The following is a 17,063-nucleotide window of genomic DNA, read 5'->3' as shown; positions in this document are numbered from 1 at the left end:
TGTGGGGTGGAGGAAGAGGCAGGGACAGGTGTGTTTATAGTGATATGTAAGGCAGATGGATGGTTGCCAGGTGACAGGGAGCCTATCAGAGTGGTTAAGTTAAGAGTTAGTCATATATGTAAGTGTGAAGGTGGTACTATAAAGCTAGGTGTAGTTAATAAACATGAGCTTTGTTTATTTATTTGATTGAAGTATAGTTGATTTACAATGTTGTGTTAATTTCTACTGTAGAGCAAACTGATTCAGATATATATACACACACACACACATTCTTTTTCTGCATATTCAGGGTACTAAATATAGTTCTCCGTGCTATACAGTAGATAGGACCTTGTTGTTTATCCATTCCACATATAAAAGCTTACATCTGCTAACCCCAACTTCCCACTCCATCTCTCCCCCATCTCCTTCCCCCTTGGCAACCACAGTCTTTTCTCTATGTCCATAAACATGAGCTTTAGACACATGGTTCTTAAAGCGTGGTCCCTAGACCAAGAGCATCAGGCTCATTTGGGACTTATTAGAATTGCAAATTCTTAGGCTTCTTCTCAGATCTACTGACTGAGAACCTCCAGGGTGGGGCCCAGCACCCTGTGTTTTATCAAGGCCTCCATGTGATTCTAATACATAAAGTTTGCAAACCAGTGCTTCAGAGCATGTCAGCTCTGCAGATTTTTTCTTTTTCTTTTTCTTTTTTTTTTGATGTTCAGATCTGTAACACATCCTAGACTATGAAGGTTTTAACCATTCTTCCCTTGTTTATTCCAATTGTGAAAGAGAATTTCATAATCAAATATTAATAGCATCTGAAACCTAAAGGAATTCCATAAATTTATATGAGCGTATTTTCAACAATTTTTCAAACTGTTATTTGTTATTAGTATGATATTCTTTGGGGTCATGAAAGCATTTAAATCTGAATGTCAGCGCTTAGTTGCATGGTTGGTCCTTGACGGTTTGTACCCGTGCATTTCATTTTGGAATGAGCCATGGCTCACAGCCTCTTCACCGTGTGCAACAGCAGTGGTAGCAGGGAAACAACCAACCAGCCATCGACTTTGGTCACTGTTTGAGGTCAGAAGGGCCTGTTGCTCCAGTGGGTTTCACTGCACATCACACCCTTGCCCAAATTTATTGTCCGAGCAGAGGTCAGAGAGCAGTGCCATGAGGGGGTGCTGAGCCTTCGGCAGGGAGGTGCTAACAGCGATGCTGGATTAGGGCAAGTGGGAGCTTCTCTGAGAGGCAAGGAGGGCCGGGAGGTATGAGAACCCTGTTTCTCAGTCCCACTTCTGCCACCACGGACTCGGAGACCCTGCTGGTTTCCATTTCTGTAAAATGAGAGAGCCAGGTTTGTTCTGTGGTCCTTAATTTCTTTGGAGCCGTGGTCCCCTTGCGAATTTTGGACTCCTCTTCCCAGAAATATGTCCATGTGCATATATATCCCCAGGTCCACAGGCAAACCCTGGATTAGATGGTCTATCCAAGCCCTTCCAGCCCTGGTTGCAAGTTGAAATTTCTGATGCTCCTATGACGTACGTACAAAGGAAAAGTCCATTACTTAAATTCTGGAGATTAAGAAATGTTGTCATCCATCATGACTCTGTGGCTGCTTAAGTCACAAGTGGTAAAGAGCACCTTTAATCTAGTTTAATTCATATAATTAAATTACCCTGATTTGGTAAATGGTTGGTCTCAGGGTAGAGAAATGAGCAACTCATTCTCAGCCTCTGGATCCTAAAAAAGGCCAAGAGTTCATTGTTTATTTAGAAAGTTAAAATAAAAGTTTTACATGTTCTTTAAGTTTTCATTTTTCATTTTTGACAGTGTTAGACAGGAAGCAGCCAATCAGAACTCTAGAGCGATTCGGCAGCAATTATCCTTCATCTGCTAATTTCTAAGCAGGAAAAATATGATTACAATGAGCTTCCGCACAGCTGTTGATTAGCCAAAATGGCAAAGTAATCATCATAAAGCTAATAATCAGAGCAAAGCTAACATTTGCAAAGTTATTGTTGAGTAACCAGAAGGCTATAAAAGCCAAAAACGGCATCCAACTAACTAGAAAATTACACCAACCCCCACACACTTTTTTGTCTGTAATTCAACATCAATTAAACAGAGAAAACTAAAATCAGTTAATTACATCAATTTTGAGGTCAACTTTCAACCGCTCAAAACTCCATGATAAACAAACCGCAATATTGAAAGCTTTTTTGAAAAATCAATAAATAAACAGCCATCATACTAGGAAAAGCTACAACACATTTAACAACACGACAATAAATTCTAAACAAGCCTTGTACTTGATGAGCTCAAGCCCCCTGCTACCTGCCCTCCCTGCCCCCTACTACGCATTCCCATTCCACTCAGGCAGAGGTGCCTGTGGCTTGGTGATGCTGCCATTGGACAGCTATTACAGACCTCTGCTGAGCAGTTCTTTGTAATTGTACAGCTCCCACTGGAAAACAGAGATTAATGAGCTCACAAATGGGATGGCACGTAATTTCAGATCCTGGGGATGATAACAAAGCTATTTTATGCTTGTCATCCAGAAGTCTGAAGTCAGTGGCATAAGTGGAAAGTTGGGCTAATGTGGAGGCACTCTGAACAGAGTAAGAGCAAATGGGGTTTTTGGCTTGTCTTTCTTTGTGATCTTGATTGAAGACCATTGGACAAGATCTATTAGGATTCTAACCGCAATCCATTGGAAATCATTGGAGAGCCAATGGTTAACAAAAATAAATGTATGTACTAGGGAGTGATGGTTAGATGCCCAGTGGTAGAGGAAATTGTGGCCCAAGGGTATACATCTTTAGGGGTACAACACCCTTTGTTGTTTTCTTTCTAGTTTCACCTTCCCTTACTTGCTTTTCTTTTCTTTTCTTTTCTTTTTTTTATAATTTAAATTCCTTAGAATTCTCTCTCACTACCCTGGGTGGAAACACTGGATTTCCTCTACCAAATGAACGAGGACATAACCACCCTTACATTCCAACATCCTCCTTTTAATTTTTTCCTTTGAGTAAATGTACACTTTCAAAAGGCACTCAACGCCCAATACTCTGGCCACTCACTGCTTTGAGGCCATCCAGATGTTTTCCTACACGACTCTATAATTTAATGGAAGAAGGCTGAATATGGATGCAAAATTATCTCTCCCCTTTCCCATCATAAGAACATGACAACTCATTAATCTTAATTCCTCAATAAATAGCAGTCTTCTCAAGTGGGTAAAATTCCATAATGTTAAAGTCACTGCTCTGCAAAGGCATGCATTACAAGACTCTACTTCCAGCGAAACTCCAAATTTCTAGTGCTGTGGCTCTTGGTCACTTTGATGGGAAAAGGAGCATGGTCAAATATTTGAAATTTGCCTTGAGATGTAGAAGCTCCGACTGTGAGGCTTGGAGTTTGAAGACTCCACTGGGAGGAGCATAAACAAAGGGGACGAGAGGATGGGAATTACAGTGGTGCTGAATTAGCAGGAGAAGGCATGCGCTTTTTGAGTGATGTTGGTCCGTGTTTTCCCTCAGTTCTGCACACAAGCTGTGGGCCTCATAGCCTTCTCTCTGGGCTACATTTGACGCCAAGAATCGTGGTTGTCCAGGACCAGATGGATGTTCAGGACCCACCCCATTCTTGGTTCCAGAAAGATGGTGCACAATTCCCACCCATCCCCTCTTTGGACATGGCTCTGTTTCCCTGCCTGGTGTGGAATTCCCAGCAGAGTTCTAGGAGGTATTCCTGGAGAATTTTATGGGGTCTAAATTAGGAGAAAATGTCACTTCCCGTTTCTCCCTAGTTTCTTCTCAATGTTCTACACTTCCAACCCCATATTTTAAGACATCTCCATTAATCTCATTGTGTAGAATGGACTGAGGTTAACTAAGATAAAGTTACAATAATCCTGGGAATGTTAAGATTACTGTTTCTATTATGTCTTATAGAAGCATTGGAAACTTTATCAAAAGGTATCCAGAGACCCCAGAACTAATCTTTACTTCTCTCAGTCACCTTATTTCAGGATCTGGGTGGTCTTATTTTGACTTCACTGAATTTCCCAAATTTCACTTGCTGTAGCCCAAACCAGACTCTCTACCTCTCCTTCCCTTGCCATCACCAGGATAAGGATAGTCATGGGTGATGCTGAGGTCTGGGGGAGAAATTGAATGAACTTAATTTGATTTAGCATGGGAAAATAACTCCATGCCCATTCCCTGTGTGAGTTGGTATTAGACAATTAAGATAGTTGGAGACATTTTTTTATTTTTTTAAATTTAGGCTGCATTGGGTCTTAGTTGCAGCATGTGGACTTCTTAGTTGTGGCAAGTGGACTTAGGTGCGGCATGCACGTGGGATCTAGTTCCCTGACCAGGGATGGAACCCCGGCCGCCTGCATTGGGAGCCTGGAGTCTTATGTACTAGACCACCAGGGAAGTACCAAGACAGTTAGATTGATCTGATCTCACAACCTAGGCCAAGGAGGCCAAAGCCAATCTTTATGCCAGTCACCAAAAGCCTGCCAGCAGGACATGAAAAAGACCAGCCCGTGGAGGCCAAAAGGAAAAGAGGAAGAGAGTCACGGTAGTTCTATCCCAGGTCCTCTTTCTCAACCTTCTATACCCTTACCTCCACTCTACTCAGCAGAGGATCTCTCTTGCACTTTATTAGGAAAATAGAAGCCAAACTTACAAGTCTACTGACAGAGGGCCCATCTTAGCTTCTGTTTCAGTGGAGGACGTGCCCCAGCTCCTCTCAAGTTCAACCCTCCACTCATGCCCTGACTTGGGGCCCTTTCACCTTCTCAAGGACCTTATCCCTTTGTCTCTCCGCTCTCTCTTCTGAATCTTCAGCCTCTCCATCTCTGCTAGACTACCGCCACCAGCAGACAGACATATCCTTAAAACAAAAAGTCACCTCCCTCGCCCCGTAAGTCTCTCCTGCTGCTTTCCCATTTCTCTTTCTTAACACCAGCTCCAGGGTGGGAAAGGCCGTCGGGTGCCTCAGAGGAGGTAGGAAGAGCAGGAAGCGTAATTTAGTAACTAGAACAGGTTAGATTTCTCACCGCACAGGAAGAGGGTGTGGTGGTGGGTCCATGTGGACGGGTGTGAGCAGACGTTGAGGATGAATGTCTGTTCCTTTAGTGAGCACCTACTGTCTGCCAGATACTCTGCTAGGTGCTGGTGACCTAAGGACAGGCAACACGTTGTCTCTCCACTGTGAGTGTGGAATGTGGGCATAGAAAGCAGATTTAGAGAAGTGAGGACGTCAAGGCAGCAAGAGAAGCTAATCGCCCCACCCCCACGCCAGCCACATAGACCTAGTTATAAATCACTGCTAGGATCATGTCCTCTGAGGTCACATCTCTTTAGAAAGCTCCTGAGGATTGTTGAGCCCCTGTTCTACGCCACTCCGTTTTCAGCTTCCTACCCTTGCACCCTTGAGCACACCAGGCCTTTCACAAGCCAGCCTCAGTGAGACTCATTGGGGTCAGGATGGCAGTCAAGTGTCAGCACAGTTTTCCAAGAGCCATAACCTTAAAGAAGTAGCTAGTCTCCAGATGGTTCGATCAAAGTACAGGCCCTTTGGGGAGCCTCCTACAGCAATAAAAACACATGGCTTTAATCTGAGGGCCCAGGGTTCAAGTTCCCGTCCAGGCGCCAAAAATAAATAAACAGAATAAAAGTTAGAAAAAACAAAAAACAAAAAAACCCCCCACATGACTTCTCCTGGTTTAAGAGAAAAAGTAATTTAGGTATAATGGCCATTTTTAAATAAGGAAATTGTCTCTCACTCTGGGTCCCTGGTATACGATTGAGGAAATCTTGAGAAAGCAAAGCGTTTCTTGTTATCACCTTTCATGTTGTGTATTATTTAAGGATGGTGTGGGCTGCCTACAAGAGGAAATGTGATTGACAGTGGCCAAAATAAGGGGATTATTTATTTTAAGCATCAAGGAGTTCCAGGGTAGGCAGCAGGGCAGATATCACAGGTCACGAAAAGCCCAAGGATCCAGGCACCTTCCCTCTTCCTGCTCTGCCACCTTTACGTTAGCATCTGATCTCGTCCACTTCATTGTAATGTGGCTGCTACAGCCAACATCTATGTCACCGGCAGGAGAAGAAAAGAAAGCAAAGGGCAAGTGGCTGGAGGGCACGCCAGCTACGTCAGTCTCCCTTCAAAAGCTTTCCTGGATTCTCCACGCACTGAATTCTACTTCCATTTCATTGGTTAGAACTAGGTCACATGGGCCTCTTAGCTACAAAGAAGTCTGGGGAGGAAAGTATTCTCCCTTTCTAGTTTTTTTTTTTTTATCAGAAGACAAGGCATGAGCATGAGTGACTTCGGTGTAGCTAACAGTGTCTGTGACATACCCCATGTAATTTTCTCCCTGAAGCAGAGGTTTTCATCCTGGATGTACACTAGTTTCCCTGGGGAGCTTTTAAAATTAAAGGCCGGGCTATCCTCAGGCCAGTTAAATTAGAATCTCTGGGTGGGACCCCACATTGGTAACTGTCAAAGCTCCTCAGGTGATTACCACATGCAGCCAAGGTCTGGAACTACTGCTACATTTCTACCTTACCTACTCTAGAGGCTGCCAGGAGCATTAATTTTGACCCGATTCTCATTAGAACAAGCCATAGACTGTAAAATGTTAGAGACGGGCAGGACCTTTAGTGGTCACAAAACAAGATTTTCTCAAGGTCAATACATATTCAGTGAAGAGTTTGGGGTGGGATCACTAGATTCCCCCATCCCCCACCCCTGCAATGAACAGTAGTCTCTCTCCAGTCAAATGCAATGTGAATTATGTGGCAGTTTGGGAGAATTTAACCTTGATCCAATTAGCCCTGAAGGTTGAGGAGAGCAGGTAACCTTGAGCTGCAGCTGCCTCTCCTCCACTCTAGTAATGACGCTCAGCCTGAAATCCAATTTGGGATGAGTGTGTAATTTCAATGTTTATTTAATCCAGAGCCACTTCTCAGTAAATAGGATGCTTAAAGGCTTGAATTACTAAAGCTTTCTCTATCCAAGGCTCCCTTACTAATCTGCTCCCAGCACTGTTCACTGGGTGTGCAACTGCCAAAAAGCCCAATGGTAAATGCCCTCTTGTTCATCTGGACATTTCGTCTTCTGAAGCCAAACAGCTGGTCTGTCTGAATCATTGGTGGTGTTGATTAACACGGAGTTTTCCAGACTGTTAGCTTTGGGAGCAGCCTTACAGATCATCCATCCAGGCTGAAGCTTGGGGAGATGGAGTGACTTGCCCAAGGTCACCCAACATACTAGTTGCAGGTTGGAATATTAGCATCAGCCTTTAGGTTAATTTGATTAGATGTTTTTATACAGCAGAAACCTAATACATGTGGCCATTTGTTAATTATGCCCTTAATTATTGCCCTCAAACTTTTCAGCATAAATCCTTAAATAATTCAGTACCCCCAAATAAACCCATCTTGCAGGAATAGCTCAGCCAGCAGAGGGAAAAGCAAATGCATATTTCTGTACGCATTTCCCAAATTGGCTACTGGCACTGCTCGATGATGCTGAATGTTCCTGCCAGCACCCAGCACATGCCTGGCCTGTGTAGGTTCTCTCCAGATGCTTGTTAGTCTGAATTGATCTCCGCAAGCCCTTTGCTTTGCTACCCATTATTTAGAATGCCTCTGCAGGACCACATTATCACTAGCTGTTACATTTAGAGCAAAGCAACAAGAAATCTACTATCTTTGGGATTTATGTGAAAAAGACTTGTAGTAGCTGGAAGTCATACATAGACTGATGAGTGTTTTACGGTAATGTGCTCTCAAGTTCAATTTCTTAAGTCCTCTAGGTGACGCAAAATGATTGATTCTGAAAATGAACGCTGAAGAAATAAATTGATTCCTTTGAAGTAAGCGGACCATTAATTCTTGACCTTAAAATCTCTAAAATGTTTTAAAAGGAGTTGACTTAGCAGTTACTGCATTTTACGGAATTAACTCTTTTTTTCTTCTTTTGTTAATAGATTATCTTACTGGGGCTTGTCCACAAGCTTCATAGTTTCTAGAAAAATAGGACAGAGCTGTCTGTATGCCATGATGTTCCTTAATGCCTTGCTTTAAACACACATATGGTCAATGGTTGAAGACAGAGCAGGAGGGATTAAATCCATGGAAAAGCTCAAAGCCGCCTTCTAGGCCACCTTAGAAAATGGCTGGTTATTTTGGTTACAGTTCTAATTTGATCTCATGAGTGAGGCTGGTTCTGTCCTACGTAATCCCCAGGGCAGCCTGATTGGACCACCATGGCACTAGCTCTGCACTTGGACTGTGCACATCCAGACTGACTCAGAGGGTCAGCTTTGCTCTCTGCAGAAACTGACCCCAGCTGCCACTGTGGAAGCTCTGGTGTATGGACCTAAACTTTGTTCGTTCATTCCTTCATTCACTTATACATTTATTTAGCTTATGTTTAGTGGTTGTCTGCTATACGCTGGCAGACCTGCCCTGAACATTTGTCAGGCTCTGAGTGAAAGAGTAATTGGAGGCCCTCATACTAAATTTTAAGTTATAAATCAAACTAACAAACTGTTCAATAATATACCCTTACGCTTCTCGCTGGACGCCGCCAACATGGTATTCAGGTGTTTTGTAGAGGTTGGCCGGATGGCCTAAGTCTCCTCTGGGCCTCATGCCGGGAAGCTGGTTGCGACTGTAGATGTCATTGATCAGAACAGGGCTTTGGTGGATGGACCTTGCACTCAAGTAAGGAGACAGGCTTTGCCTTTCAAATGCATGCAGCTCCCTAACTTCATCAAGTTCCCACACAGTGACCTCCAGAAGGCAGATATCAATGCAAAGCGGGCAGGCACAAGGTGGGCTAAGAAGATTGAAGCCAGAGGAGAGAAAGCCAAGATGTCAGATGTTGATCATTATAAAGTTACGAAGGCAAGGAAAATGAGGAAGAGACCAATGAAGCTTAAGTTAAGAAACTTCAAAAGGCAGCTCTCCTGAAAGTGTCTCCCAAGAAAGCACTCGCTGACAAGGGGGCAGCTGCTGCAAAGCTTCCAGCAAAAAGGATGCCCACTGTGGGTAAGAAGGCTCCAGCCCAGAAGGTTCCTGCCCAGCGAGCTGCAGGCCAGAAGACAGCACCTCCTCCAAAAGCTCAGAAGGGTCAGAAATCTCCAGCCCAGAAAGCACCTGCTCCAAAGGCATCTGGCAAGAAAGCGTGAGAGCATAAGAGGCTATTATAAACAGAATAAAGGTTCTTTTTGACATCCTAAATATATATATTTATAAATATATAATATATTCATAAATAAATTATATAAATATATTTGTATTTATATAAATATAGATATTTTTATTTTATAAATATCTATATTTATAAAAATATATGATATATATATATAAAATATACCCTCACGGAAACCTGGAAAAACAGGTTCAAATGTAGTTCTGGGGCTCCTTGGGGTTCTGCATTAAAACTCGGGGGCTTGGAGGACGGCACCCCTACTCCAGCCCCCCAGCCCTCACAGAAGCCCCCTTTTCCTCACCACTCTGCCCCATCTGCCCAGGGGTTTTCGGGGCCTCAGCTGCACATGCTGTTCCCGCCTCAGGCCTTGCGTCTCCCAGCAGGGGTGTGATCTGCCTTTGGGAAGCCGAGGCCCACACAGGCCTTGGAAGTGGGTTTAGGGCCATGTGGCCAGGGAAGCCCAGCTCCTGGGTACCCCCAGTGTAGTCTAGAAGGGGAGGTGGTGGGTTCCGGGTGGGTATAGCTTTGGCCCTGTGGACCCCTCACCCCATGGGGAGGGCACAGCTTCAGCGCCCAATGCAAAGCCTCTGGGCATTAATTCTGTGTAGAAGGTCCTCAGCTGCCTGGGCTAAGGAGAGTGCTGTGTGGCAAGTGCCAGGAGGCAGCAGTGAACACAATTCCTGAGGCTCTTGCCTTAATGGTGGAGACAGAAATAAACAAAGATGACTGCGATAAAGGATGTTAAGGCATTGAGCCAGAGGATGAGGTGCAGAGTGACTGGTGAATGCTGCTTTAGCATGACCAGGCAAGGCCTCTTGGAAGTGGTGACACATACGCTGAGATCCAATGACACGGAAGTGCCAAGCCGGGAGAACACAGAGAGTGCAAAGGCCCAGTGGCAGGAAGAGCTGGTTTGTCTGAGGAAGAGCAAGGTGGCCAGGGCTGGTGGCAGTGGGAAGTGAGCCATGTTTGTGGAGGTCAGCAGGGGCCATGCCACGCAGGGCCTGGAGGAAGGAGAAATGGCCTGAGACTTGGAGAAATGACTTGAGGCTCAGGTACTCTGCTTACTAACTGGCTGAACCTGAGCAAAGCTCATCCCTGGGCCTCCATCACCTCATCTGGGAACTCGAGAGGCCTGAGAACTCTCCCATCTCCCTCGGAGCACTGTGGGAGGACCAGATGGGCTGCTGCTGCTTTAGATCTTGGGCATGAAGCCACTAAGCAGTGAGAAGCAGTGACAAGCTCCCTTGAGCTGTCCCAGAGGCTGCTGCTGGGGAATATTTAATAGTCACGGGGCGGGGGAAGGGGGGGTGCGTCTTGTTGGGCTTAAATGGAGGATTGTTTTCCAGGCAGACTCAAGGCCACCCTCCACCTCCACTCCCAGATAGGCTTTGAGGACCATCTCATGTTCCTTGTGCCATGAGAGAGCAGAGGATGCCAGCAGGCCACGGAACTGACACTGTCTGCACAAATTGGCCCTCTGCAGCCCCTTCTTTTCTGTCAACAAGTAAAACCCAACCTTCTGCAGAACAGAAGGCCAGGAGCTTGAGCAGTGACTAAGACTCAGCCTCTGGAGCTCCGAACCGAGATGCTGACAGCCTGCTCAGCACAAGGGCAGCAGGGCAACCCCTACCCCCACCCCCAAAAGCTGACTGGCCAGGACCAGCTAAGAATGCTGCTTAGTAAGAGGAAACAGGGACCGACATTAGATGCACACGTTTCTTTTCTAGGTCATTGTCCATACTTTGTCTTCTGAGTCGTCTATTATCAGTTCAGACGGTGAGTTCCACATTTCCAAAATATCCTTTTGCCATCTCTACAAGGTCTCAAGTTAAAGATTCCCTTGAGGACTGTGTAACAATAATGATTTCAACCAGAACGATAGCTACTCTTTGTTGACTGCTTACTAAATACCAGGACCACACTGAGCACTTTGGTCTCACAACCACCCTATGAGGGAAGCCCTCATTATCATCCCATTGTACAGATGAGGAAACGGAACCTTAAAAAGACCAACTTCCTCAAGGTATACCTCTGGGATTTGAACCTAAGTTTGACTCAGAATTGACACTCTTAAATCACATTACTGTAAAAGCATCACCGTCACCACCACCACCATCATCACCACCATCCTAATACATTTTTAGCAGAGTTTTGCACATATTAGATTATTTAATCTTCACAATACACCTACGATATAGTATCCCCGCTTTGCAGAGGAGGAAACCGGGGCACAGAAATTTTAAATAACTTAAGTCTCATTGCTCAGAGATAGTTTTTAAAATACATATCTAAGACCCAAAAGGTCAGCTGGGTGAGATGAAGCATCTTATCCAAGATCACACAACTTGTAAGTGGCAAGTGGACTGAACTTGAGGTTTATCTGCCTCTAGACTTGAGCCACCTAGATGAGGATCTCCCAGTCCACATTCCAATGCCGGAGTAGGAACACCTGGGGAGTGCAAGAGTCACTTTCCTGGGCTCTCTCCTGCCTGGAAGAGCCATGTGGGGCTCGAGCACTTTGAGTAACCCAAGGTTCAGCGATCTTCCCCCTCCTTGTGGAGGGAGCTTTAACAGGTATCACTGAGGGACAGGTGATGGGAAGAGAAACGAAAGCCCAGGAGCTAAATGATCCACAAACTGGATAATTAGATTGAGAGTAAGTCAGAATTGATGCTACTTGAGAACCACCTGGCAAGGCCTCCTGCTGGTTACAATACCGAACTAAGATCTGGACTGAAGGTAAAATAGCTAATTTAAACTCAATTCCAGTGCTTGGGCAAAACCATCTTTTTAAAAATATATTTTTTCCAAAGGGCAGGGACAAACCTAGCATTTTTTCCCCCGGTAAACTTAAATAATTTAAATAGTACGACTGAAGATTTTGGTGCATTACTGGTAAGAATGATAGTGCTGTTGTACTTTGCCTTACAGAGACAGTCATAATGAAAGGCATGAGTGTGGGTAGAGACCACTGGTTCTGTTCCTAATGCCATAGGCTTAGATTGAGTGTTTATGCTGTGAAAACACACGTCCGCTTGGGTTTACATTCCAGCGGGCAGTCGCCATCAGTTGAGCACCACACAAGTAACTTTCAAATTTTCAAGACTCACAAGAGCTGGAAGGGACACGCAAGTCTCTGAGGGGAACCTTACATAGAACGGAAACCCAGGAATGACACTCTTGTGCGATAAAGGAATAAAGGGAATTAGCAAGAGGTGGGAGGTGGGGGAAGGGTGCAAGTAGGCTGGGGCCATGTGTGCAGACTCCCTGAGACAAGAACCTGGAGCGTGGCGGGCAAAGAGAAGGCCAGTGTGGCCACAATGAAGGGAGAAGGGAGCCAAAGTCCCGGAGGTGAGTAACAACCATGGAAGCTAGGGGGTTCGGGATTGACACGTACACACCGCTATAGTCAAACTGCGTAACCAACAAGGACCTACTGTGTGGCACAGGAAACTCTGCTCAATATTATATAACAACCTAAATGGGAAAAGAATTTGAAAAGAATAGATACATGTATATGCATAACTGAATCACTTTGCTGTACACCAGAAACTAACACAACATTGTTAATCAACTCTACTCCAATACAAAATAAAAAGTTAAAAAAATAAAATTAAAAATAAATAAATTAAATTAAATTAAAAAAGAGCCATGGAAAGCAGGTTAAAGGTTTCTTAAGTCTAATAGTAAACCTGGAAGTGCAGAGAGATGTCATGGGCCGGGTCCATCACGTGCAAAGGCAAAGCAAGCGAGATTTAGGGAGACTGGGATGTCTCCATCGCTTTCTCCGCAAATCCCCCCTGCGCCCAGCGTCTGAAATCCCACCCTTAATCACAATCCCTTTACCCCTCCCACGGTTCCCTGTTGAACTTCAGAAAGTACTCCGGCACTCCTGGGAGTGGGGGAGGGCTGCCGATACTGAAGGGAGTGTAGCTGTGACTGAGGGATTTGAGAGCAGACCCCGCGGGGCCTGGAGAAGGCAGGGTGGCACTGGGTGTCTGGGCCAAGCGGGGCAGCTGCAGCAGCGAGGGAGGGGGCAGGGCTTTGGGCCCGTTGTATTCTCCAGGGCGGCCTTGACTGACAGCTGCGCTCATTGCGGATTACTCGGCTGATCCATTATGCACAGGGCTGAACTGATGATGTTTGGGCGGCTAAATGTTTCATGAGTAAAGACTCCCAAGGTGAGGGCAACCAATTAAGAAATATGACGGAGAACCCCTGGAAGCATATTTTACTGCTCTGTTTGTGGGCTCAGATGCGTGTGGGTCACAAGCCTGTGCCAGATCCCTGCTCTCAGCACTGCGTGAAACCCCTCCCAGCCTCCATCTCACTCCGGCTCTCACCTGCCTCTCCCCAGGGTCTTTCGGTGGAACTTCTCTCCCTGTGCCTAAAAGCCTCGTGCTCTGTCCTAAAACCACTCCCAGCCCTGTCTAAAAAGCTTTATTTGCAACAAACCCTTTTTAACCCCAAATTCATAGATTCCTCTGTTAGTGTCTGAAAGCTAACCGTGGCACTAAAGTGTCTTTCATCCATCTACGCGTTTATTTGAACAAATAGCATTCATTAATGCCTGTATATCTGCTAAAGCTAAACATGCACCTACCACATGACCCATTGATTTTACTCCTGGGCATTTACTCAAGAGAACTGAGTGCCATGTGTTTACAGAAACACATTATGTGAATGTGTATAGCAGCTTTCTTCATAATTGCCCCCAAATGGAAACCAACTCCAGTGCCCATCAAGGTGAACAGACACGCAAATTGTACTACACTTTCTTGCTGAAGTACCGCTCAGCAAGGAAATGGAACAAACCACTGGTACCCTCAACAATGCGGGTGAAATTCAGAGACATTATGTTGAGCGAAACAGGTCAGATACTAAAGAGGACATACAGTATGGCTCTATGTACTATAAGAAGTTCAAAAACAGGCAGAGCCCACTTGTGGTGTTCAAAGTCAGAATGCTGATTACCTCCGGGGTAGGGGGTTATTGGCTGGGAAGGGGCATGGGGAAATCTTTTGGGGTGATGTAATTTTTAAAAAATCTTGACCTAGGTAGTGGTTACATGGGTGTATGCCTATATAAAAGTTACATGGGTGTATGCCTATATAAAAGTTACATGGGTGTATGCCTATATAAAAGTCCATCAAGCTGTACACTAATGCTCTGTACACTTCACAATAGATAAGTTATAGCTCAGTTTCATGATGTCTGCTGGCAGGGCTCCATGCTGAGCTGGCCCAGCTATTCCAGGCTAACATGGCTGAGAAGAGTCAGTGGCCGGAGGGTCCCTCAGGGAACTGGGCAGACCTTGAGGGGCAGCGCTAACTCCCAGGGCTCAGGATACTCAAGAAAAAGAGAAAAAGTTTGTTGAGACTAAAAGAGGATGCTTCTGGTGGTCACTGCTGAGGGCCTGCAGGGAAAACTGATCCAGTGTGGAATGGAAGGGGGGCCTGGGAGGGTTCTGAGGCAGGAAAGAACCTCACTTCATCAGCAGTCAGTGACACGGGAGCCAGGAGGACCTTTGCAGCCAAGGACAGGCCAGGAGGTGAGATGAAGGACGTTGTACCAGGAAGGTGATACGTGGAGGAGCAAACAGCAAAAAGCAAGTCCCTTTTATTTTTGAATGTGTATAGACACTATTTCATGTAAGCCTCATAATTGTATAACATAGGATATATTAGCCCCACTTTCCAAACAGGAAGCTGAGAACAAGGAGACTTCCCAAAATATGCTGAAGGGCACCCAGATGGTAAGTGCAGCACGCAGCCCAGGGCCGTGAGACCCAGGACCTGCACCGCAAGGCCAGTGAAGTGTTTAACCAGTTTGGTGATTGGTTATTCAACCCGTGGGGGTGCATATGTGAAATGGCTTTACTTTCCCAATATCTGTCCCCATCTATGCTCTGCTGCTGGGTCAAGGGCTCCCTTAATGTCATCTCAGTCCAACTCTATAAATCTGCATCATTTCAGTTGTTAAAATAATGTGACCCAGTTATTAAAACTCAGTCCTGTTTCATTTTAACACTCCACCCTCATACTTGATTCACATCTTTCCTCCTTTCCTGAGTTCAGGGTGACCTGCTGCTGTAGGGGCCTGGAGTGGGGACGGTGGGTTGGTCTGCTCCCTTCTCCATTCACCTCTTCTTCCCATTCTTTGCAAAGGAGGGAAGCTGTTTCCTTAGGCAAGAGTGTGCGTCAAGGTTTGGTCCGCTTTCCCATGGGTGTCACCACTGATCCAGTTCCATTGTCAGCAGTGCCTTACTCCCAAGGCACTTGATCAACCCAGGTGTTGTGGAGGCATCTGGGAGACACACCTGCCCCCCACTCCTCAGCTGTGCAGACCTCCGTGCTCCAAGCTGAGCAGCTCCAATCTCCTCTTCCTTCCTTAACCTCTGAAACTGGGGCCTGACAGCTTGGATCAGATCTTTCTTGTCCCTCCACCCCACGTCCACCCCATCTACCATGCCACATCTCCCCAGGGTTCCTTGCCCAATCTGCAAGCATTTGAACAGGCTAGGGGTCCAGCAGCCAAGCCAACAGCCAAACAGGGAACAAGACCATCAGTTTTTCCTCCTGGAATAAAACCCAAACTTTATGAAAAAGTGTTTTGTGGACCTCTTTTCTTAACTTCAATTTTTAACCAGGAGTCCCTGAGGAACGGTAACGAACCAGCACCCATTCTCTTTGTCTCTTAGGGTGGCGAGGAAATGGCTTATTCTCATGAATACTGCCCTCCCTCTAAAGGCAACCTCCTCCTCCTCTCTCCCAGTCGTCTCTGCTATCTCCAGGATAAAAACCCCAAAGCCAGTTCAGCCGCTGCGGGTATCTCCTCCCTGGAAGGGGACCTTCTGTAAACTAAGTCCTGGAGAATTTAGTGATTTTATTATCAATAGGGCCTCTATCTACTTGAAGGGTCATCTCTGAACTATCAGATAACCTCCAGGGGCAGGAAAATATTTCAGCCCAAACTCTCACCAGCTCATAGTTACATGTTTGCTACTGAAAACCCTTTATGGGAAGCCCATATTCCTACCTGAGGTAAGTGAAGTGGTTTGCTTCCTCTTAATACCCTGCTCATCATTCTACATTGCTTAGGAAAGATCAATGCTCCAGGAGATATATCCTAGCAGAAACACCCCCTCTCCAGGCTCCCGCATCTCAGATTCCAACAATGGCTGGTGAAAGACCTCTGCATCTCCAGACAAATACACATCCACTAAAAGCACCAAAGATGCATCATTATACCATGGAAATACTGCTTCTTTCTAGTGAGTAACGGATTATTTGAGGTGCTTCAGAGTGTCAGTAGTAAGAATTGTTGTCCAGTCTTGTTTTCCAAGTATGCTATGCACATAGCGGGAAGGACTTCCATGGACTACCTGTTGCAGTGCCATTAAACTCAGTCTCAAGGATAAAGCCATCCTAGGATCCAGGGCAAATTTCTAGCTTCATGACTCCCCAATGAAAAGGGGAAAGAGCCCTTAGAACATTATTTTGAATGTCTCTAATGGGATGGCAACTGTCTGAATCTCTTGGTCCTCTTGCATGTGCTGATCAGGAGGGGGCCATCCATGAGGGTCTACAGACCTGGGGCTAGCGCACGGAATGTCTGAACCATGGAATTGCCAAAACTAGAAAAGTGCAGTGGAGCCAGAGAAGAAAGGAGGTCAAACCACACAGGGGCTCTAGAGAAGAGGGGAAAATTATGGATCAAAGCTGGGATTGAGCCAGGGATCTGGGAGACAAAGAGAGATGAGTTTGGGAGGAAATGGAAGAAGGGTCCAGAACGGTGCTATCCAACATGGTGGCCACTGGCCA

General features: G+C 45.6%; 1 pseudogene; it reads left to right on the top strand.

The window, feature by feature from the left end:
• The first annotated feature begins 8,615 nt into the window (after nucleotides 1-8,615).
• LOC130855883 (60S ribosomal protein L14-like) lies at nucleotides 8,616-9,214 on the top strand (annotated as a pseudogene).
• Nucleotides 9,215-17,063: the final 7,849 nt, after the last annotated feature.

This window comes from Hippopotamus amphibius, chromosome 6 (genome assembly GCF_030028045.1).
Source record: "Hippopotamus amphibius kiboko isolate mHipAmp2 chromosome 6, mHipAmp2.hap2, whole genome shotgun sequence".
In the NCBI taxonomy this organism is placed as follows: Eukaryota; Metazoa; Chordata; class Mammalia; order Artiodactyla; family Hippopotamidae; genus Hippopotamus; species Hippopotamus amphibius.
This window is presented reverse-complemented; position numbering and strand designations above follow the sequence as displayed.